The 6,931-nt window shown below is 42.3% G+C and overlaps 1 protein-coding gene across 6 annotated transcripts in view; it reads left to right on the top strand.

Moving 5' to 3' along the window:
- Positions 1-1,289: 1,289 nt before the first annotated feature.
- Positions 1,290-6,931, top strand: part of CDKAL1 (CDK5 regulatory subunit associated protein 1 like 1) — a 711,422-nt gene continuing 705,780 nt past the window's right edge. For 3 of the 6 annotated variants that reach the window (XM_058732859.1, XM_058732864.1, XM_058732863.1), the window contains exons 1-2: positions 1,301-1,400; positions 2,209-2,252. The gene's annotated coding sequence lies outside the window, so the exon portion shown is untranslated. Of the gene's footprint in view, positions 1,424-2,208; positions 2,253-6,931 lie in introns of all 6 variants that reach the window. The other 3 variants (XM_058732860.1, XM_058732865.1, XM_058732862.1) reach the window with 3 other exon arrangements.

Raw genomic sequence — 6,931 nt, 5'->3', positions numbered from 1 at the left:
CACTCACTTTAACTCTTTTTGCTTATATAAGAGTTTACAGTTTCAGGCCTCCATGCATGTGCTCTTACTATCTCCTTGGCCTGGCCTACCCTCCTCCATTTCTGTCACTTCTGTTGTGGGGAGTCTAGACCCCCTCATGTAAAAAGAAGAACCTCCCCCTTGGGCTCCACTGGTCTGCGTGCATTCATCGTCCTCAGCCATTGCTCTTCTCCACCGAAACTGTATCTGTGGAGGAGCCTGAAATAGTGGTAGGGGCTTGTCTCTTTTTTCCTTTCTAGTTCTGCAACCAGCACAGTGCTTGAGATCATGTGGTGTGCACTCAATAAAATCTCTTTACCTGAACTCAACTAGATCTTGGGGGAAAAGGGGTGGAGTCATTCATCCATTCATTCATTCAAGGTATGCTGACGGAGAGGCCATTAAGTGCAAGATTATGTGCTAGGCAGTGGGATTACAGTAAAAGAGATGGGACAACATAAACATGCAATTCTAATTCAGCTGGGTAGGGACTGCAGAGGACTCTAGGTCACAGTTTAGATTTTTTGCATGGAAATGGTGAGCAGAGGGTGGTATTGTAATTAGAAGGAATCACACTAGAAACAAAGCTCATGATTTCTGACTTCTTGCTCATGGCGAATTGTCTTCATTTTTGAAAGAGGAGACGCTCTTCTGGTAAACAAGGTCAAGCACAGTGTCCTGGGTAAAACATAATAACGTGAGCTAACACTTACAAGGGAACTAGGTCAGAATCAGTATACTCCACGAAAGTTCTCTTTCTCTGCTAAACTGCCTTAATATTTGGCGCTACACTGTCTTCTAACGGATAAAAAAACGCTTCTTTCTTGGTGTTAAATGATCTATGTTGTTTAATCAAATTGTTCTTTGTCCTATTCTACTCTCCTCTCCAGTATGACCTCATTTCACAAAAGGTTGAGGAAGCAAGTAAAATGAAATGAAAATAGCAGGTTCTTTCAGAATTGAATTCAGCACAGAGGACTGCCACTACTAGCAGAGTAACTTTAGGCAAGTACTTACACTCCCTGTTTCCCCTTTTGTAAAATAATAATAATAATTAATGATAGTAATAAATGTTAAGAGCTTAATATGGTGCCTGACACATAGTAAGAGCTCAGCCGAAGATAGCTGTTAAGCGATTCTAAGAACCTGAGATTCTGGCGTCTAATTTCGCTCTTGCAACCAAAACAATTCTAACTGTAATCTTTACCCAAGCAAGTTAGACCTGAACTCGCGCTTCAGCGATGAGGCAGTTTGCCCTCTCCCGGCCACCGTCTTGGAGCATGCGCAAATAAACGTGGCGGGACGTAAGTGTCATGGCGAGCTCCATCTAAAGTGTTTCCCGTATCCGCAGAACGGCGTGTGGATCCTCTCACTTTGGACTGGTGTGTTATTCCCTGACCTCTGGGTAAGGGTGGCGGGGGGAATCAGTGTGGGGCGGAGTGTGGCTAGAGCTCCTTTAATGGCGGAGCCTGGTTTCCCCCGTTTCGGCCTTTCTCGGGCCGTTTGCTGGCTTGTTTCGTAGTTGAAACGGGACTTGCCAGCTGGGGTCAGGGAATTGGGAGGCGGGGAGCGCTGCCAGAAGTGAGGACAGAGTGGTTGGCGTTGCGTGCTGCAGGGCTGCGAGGAATATTTAAAGGAACTCGTCCCTTATTGCCAAATCTAATTTCATTCGTTTTCCCACTTGTGCTGAATTTGTGTGATGGATGGGGACGAGGCGTTCGCAGTTCGGTAGCTTGCACAGAGCTGTACCTCAAGAATTGAAACAGAAGTTGGCCGGAAGAGCCAGTGGCTTGATTTTTCACTCTTGTTCCCTTTTATACTCCTAAAACCTCTCTCTGAATCTCGGGACGTCACGTGTTTTTCTGGTGGAAGGTGATCTGGATACGTCCCTCACTGCCTAATTCCTATTTTGTAGTTGGTATTAATTGAATCACGCAGACGTGTTGTAGTGCTGGGCAGTGTTTATTACCGTGGCCAGACGCTGGATCACCATCGTGGCAAATTCGGTGGATGTAAACACACCTGACCCAGTCAGTAAGGAGTTGGAAGTAGTGTGGCACATCATTAACTTTGCTGTAGAAAGCTCTCTTTTATGAAGTCTAATCCCTTTTAAGTAGTTTTAAAGAGCCCTTATGTGGTTTTGTGAACTTGTTGGGAGCTCGCTTTTTCTAATGAGTTTTTATTTTCCAGACTTCTCTTTCCAGAGGATTTGAGACTGATTGCAGATAATCAAGGTACTTATTTATTTCAAATCTTTTATGCTTGAATAAAGTGTTCCACATTGGAATGTTCACAAAGGCAGTCTAGCGTCTCAGTAATGCTGTCACCGTCATTATCTGGAAATGCCATCGTCTCCATATCATGCCGGATCAGTAAATCTAAGAGACATTTTCATTAATTTCAGCCTTTTTTGTACATTCAGCAGCACTGACCTTGTTGGTCTCTTTGACATGCTGTCTTCCTTTGCCTTCTATCTCCTACTGATTTTCTCCTTTTCTGGTTGCTGCTTCTTAGTCTGTATGATAGGCTGGTCGTCTTCTTTTTGGCAGTTAAATTTGGAGTTCCTCAAGGCTTGGTCCTGTATTCTTTTCTCTTTCTGGATGATCTAATATATATTCATCTTTGGTGCTGTGGTTGTTATTATTTATTTTAGCCATCCTAGTGTGTGTGAAGTGGTATTTCATTGTGGTTTTGATTTGCATTTCCCTTATAGGTAATGATATTGACATCTTCTCATGTGCTTATTGGCCATTTGTATACCTTTGGAGACCTGTGTATTCGTCTCTTTTGTCATATTTTACATTGGGTTGTTTGTCTTTTTATTGTTGACTTGTGTACTCACTGTATTCTGGTACTAGATGTTTATCAGACATGTAATTTCTAAATACTTTCTCCTGTTGTATGAGTTTTCTTTTCACTTTCTTGATGGTGTTCTTTGAAGCATACAAATTTTTAATTTTGCTGAAGTCCAGTTTTTTTTGTTGCTTGTGCTTTTGGTGTCATAACTAAGGAAGGAATAATGCTTAATCTAACATCACGCAGATTTACATCTATATTTTCTTCTAAGAGTTTTATTGTGTTAGCTTTTAAATTTAGGCCTGTGGTCCGTTTTCAGTTAAGTTTTGTATGTAATGTGAGGAAGGGCTTCAGCTTTCATTGCATGTGGATTGTTCTTTCCCCCCATTAAATTTTTTTTTTTGGCACCCTGGTTGAAATCAGCTGATGAGGTAGTATATTTTTGACGAACATTCTCGATGATTTTTATGAAAGAGTAATTCTAGGATAAAGATTTTCAAACTTTAGTACACATCAAGATCACCTGGAGGCTTGTTATAGATTGCTGGGCTTTACTCAGAGTATCTGATTCAGTATGTCTGGCGTGGGGCCCGGGAATTTTCATCTCTCCCGAGTTTCCCAGTGGTGCTAATCATGCTGATATGGGAACCACGAACTATGAAAACTACTGGTTTAGGACTTTGGTTCACAATGTGGTTACACATGTAAGAATTACTAGAAGGTTTAAAAAAATAGTGTCAATCTCCAAGCTCTGTTCCCCCATTTTTTTTTTTTTTTTTTTTTTTAAAGTAATCTCTACTTCTAGCTTGGGGCTTGAATTCAAGACTGAGGGACCTAGAGCTGCATGCTTTACCTACTCAGCTTGCCAGGTGCCCCTGTTCCCCTTGATTGATTGAGTTGCCCTGGGGCTCAGTTGCGGGTAGGTTTCAAAAGCTCCTCAGGTGAATGCAATGAGCACTCAAGTTTCAGAATCTGTGTCTTCCACTCTCTCTGCTCTTCCCTGTTTGAGCTCTCTCTTTCTGTCTCTCAATAAATACTTAAAAAAAAAAAAAAAGGTTGAAAATCTCTGGGAGAATGATGGTTCTCAATCATCTCACAGGGATGTGTAGTGGAATCATCTGGGCAAGCTTTAAGTTAATGTCCTTATATTCCACTCCTTGGAGATTATAATTCAGAATGGGACCTGGGTATTTGATACTATAAAAACTCTCCTAATAAATCTCAAATGCAAATAACACTACTATGGGATATTGCTTTATATATTTTTCCAAACATTTTCAGTATCTCCCTTTTCACTGACGATTTATATTCCCTTCATCAAACTTGAATTCCTCAGCCTTTTCAGAAAAAAACTGTATGATCTGTTGTTTCTTTTCAATGTTGTCTTGTTTCTTTTTAGTCTCAGACTTTCATTTCCTTCTTACTCATTTACAAATTTCTGAGGGCTAACGGTTCTACCAGTTTGTTGGAAGGAAAAGCTTTACAAATAGTGATGAGATGGTTCAAGTCCTTATGCAGCCAGATTTACGATCCTCTGCTTTATATTTGTTCTCCTTTGTTTCTCTAAATTGAATTTCTAGAAATGGAATTGGTGGATCACAGGATATACTGTATATGTCTTGGGGAGCCTGGGTGGCTCACTCTTGATTTTGGCTCAGGTCATGATCTCATGGTTTGGGAGCTCGAGCCCCATGTTGGGCCCTGCGCTGACAGCATGGAGCCTGCTTGGGATTCTCTTCTTTTTCTCTCCACTCCCTTATTCATGTGCAAGTGCGTGTGCGCTCTCTCTCTCAAAATAAACATTTTAGAAAAGGATATATATGGTTTAAAGTTTGATATGTATTGCTAGGAAGACTTCCGGAAAGAATAAACCAGCTTTACCATGCTTTCGGCCAACAATAGGTTTTTGTCCGTCTTTTTTTTATTGGTGGGGTAGACAAAAAAATAATTTATTGTTTAAACACTCACTATTAGTGTGCTTGAGCATTATTTCCAGTGCTTATTGGCTATTTGCATTTCTTGAAGGCCTGTTTTTCCTTTGCCCCCCCCCCCCCTTTTTTTTTCCCGGAATATGTTTATTTCTTCACATCACATTAGACTCTTGCGTTGTTTGGGCTTTGCCAATGAGGCAGAACTATAGTTGGGGCGGCTTGGCGTTGAGGCCTGGGTTCTAAATGTAACTCTGTTGGTGTGCACATCTTTTTGCTTCTTTGGATTCCAGTTCTAGAAGATGAGAGGCTTCGCAATGTTTCCTACTCCCCGTACTGCATGATGTTGTATGTCTCCTCTCCTCTTTCTTTCTCCATTCCTTTCCCTTCCTTGAATCAATACACAGGGCTATGTGGGGTGTAAAAAGTGTAATTAAAAAGTATGGCTTTTAATGTGTCCTTTAATTCACAGTCCTTCACTAGTTCTTTAGTAACATTTGAAGGCAGTACCTGTCTTAGCCTTTCTCATTTAGCCTCTTTATTTCATAGACTAACAGTGGTAGAAGAAACTCTGAGGGTTATTAGGTGTTTGCTTTAGATTCCAATCCAGTATAAGAAAGATGAGCTAAATTTACCTTACGCATCTTATTCATTCATTTGGTCAACAGATACTGTTTGCCTGCTCTGTGCTGGGCATTGTTGTAGGCGTCACAGAGACAGTGGCGAAAACGAGGTAATGCCTTTTTTCCTGATGGAGGTGACACTGCGGTGAGAGATATGGAGTTCTGTTCTGCAGTTACGGTGTCAGGTTAGAGGTCAGTGTGAGTGTGTGTGGATGCTTGGTCTCTGTGTGGTTGTCTTCGATGTGGTGGTTAGGAAAGGCCTCTCCCAGGAGGTGTCATTTGAATAGAGAAGTGGACAGCAAGCCATACAGCTATTTGGGGGATGATATTCCAGGCAGAAAAAAAAGCGAGTGTGGAGCCCTCGGAGTCAGAAACTAGTTTGGCATACTCAGAGAATATGGAAAAGGTTTAGTATAGTTGGGACAGAGCGGGTAGCCACGGGCCGTCTCTTGTTAGACTGGGTCATCTATAGTAAAAAAAAAAAAAAAAAATTATTGAGAACCTGCAATGTGCTAGATGTAGTTTGAGGCACCAGAGGGGATAACACAGTGGACAGAGCACGCAGAAACTTTTACCTTTGTGGAGTACATCTTCTAGTAGAAAGAGGTAGATGTTAATCAAGTAATGAAAACATCGAAGCAGGTCTGAGATGCTGTGGTCGAGGAACAGGGCAGGGAAGGGGAGTAGCAGGTGTGTGTATATGTGGTGAGGTGGGAGTTGCCCGGGAAGATTTCACTGGTGGTCTCTGAGCAAAGCCCTGAGGCATCCAGGCAACACTGAGACCCTGGGATGAGTGTACCTGGTGGCTGTGAGCTAGCAAGGAGCCCATGTGTCATGCACAGAGAAGAGGGGATGGTAGGAGATAGAGTCAGAGAGGTGACAGGAGGCCGATTATGTAGGTCCTTGCAGGTCTTTGCACTGATTTTGTTTTTTTTTACTCTCAGAGGGAAAACCATTGGCAGGTTTTGATCTGAAGCTTGAGATGAAGTTAGGTTTTAAAGGATCCCTGGCTCCTGGACTGAAAATGTCCTTTGCGAATTAAGGATAGTAGCAGGGAGACTAACTATGGCGATAATCCACGCAAGAGTGGATGTTGGTTTGGACCAAGAATGTGGCGATGGGTACAGTTAGAAATAGATTCTGAAAATATATTTTATTAGTTAAAAAAATTTTTTTTTTGATGTTTATTAATTTTTGAGAGACAGAGACAGAACATGAGCGGGAAGGGTTAGAGAGAGGGAGACACAGAATCTGAAGCAGGCTCCAGGCTCTTGAGCTCTCAGCACAGAGCCCGACGCGGGGCTCGAACTCACGAACTGCGAGTTCATGACCTGAGCCGAAGTAGGATGCCTAACCGACTGAGCCACCCAGGCGCCCCAGAAAATATATTTTAAAATAGAGCCAGCAGGATTTTGTTGGTGCATTGGATGTAGGGTGAAGGAAGGAGTCAGGGATGACACCACGATTTTTGCCTTGAGCAGGTACAGGTTGGGATTGCCTTTAAACGAGATGGGGAGAGTTGTGAGAGGGTCTGGTGTGATGGGTGGTGGTGATGACGGTGATGTG

The sequence above is a fragment of the Neofelis nebulosa genome, chromosome 6 (genome assembly GCF_028018385.1).
Source record: "Neofelis nebulosa isolate mNeoNeb1 chromosome 6, mNeoNeb1.pri, whole genome shotgun sequence".
Classification (NCBI taxonomy): Eukaryota; Metazoa; Chordata; class Mammalia; order Carnivora; family Felidae; genus Neofelis; species Neofelis nebulosa.
Note: the sequence above shows the minus strand (reverse complement) of the source record. Positions and strands in the feature narration are given on the sequence as shown.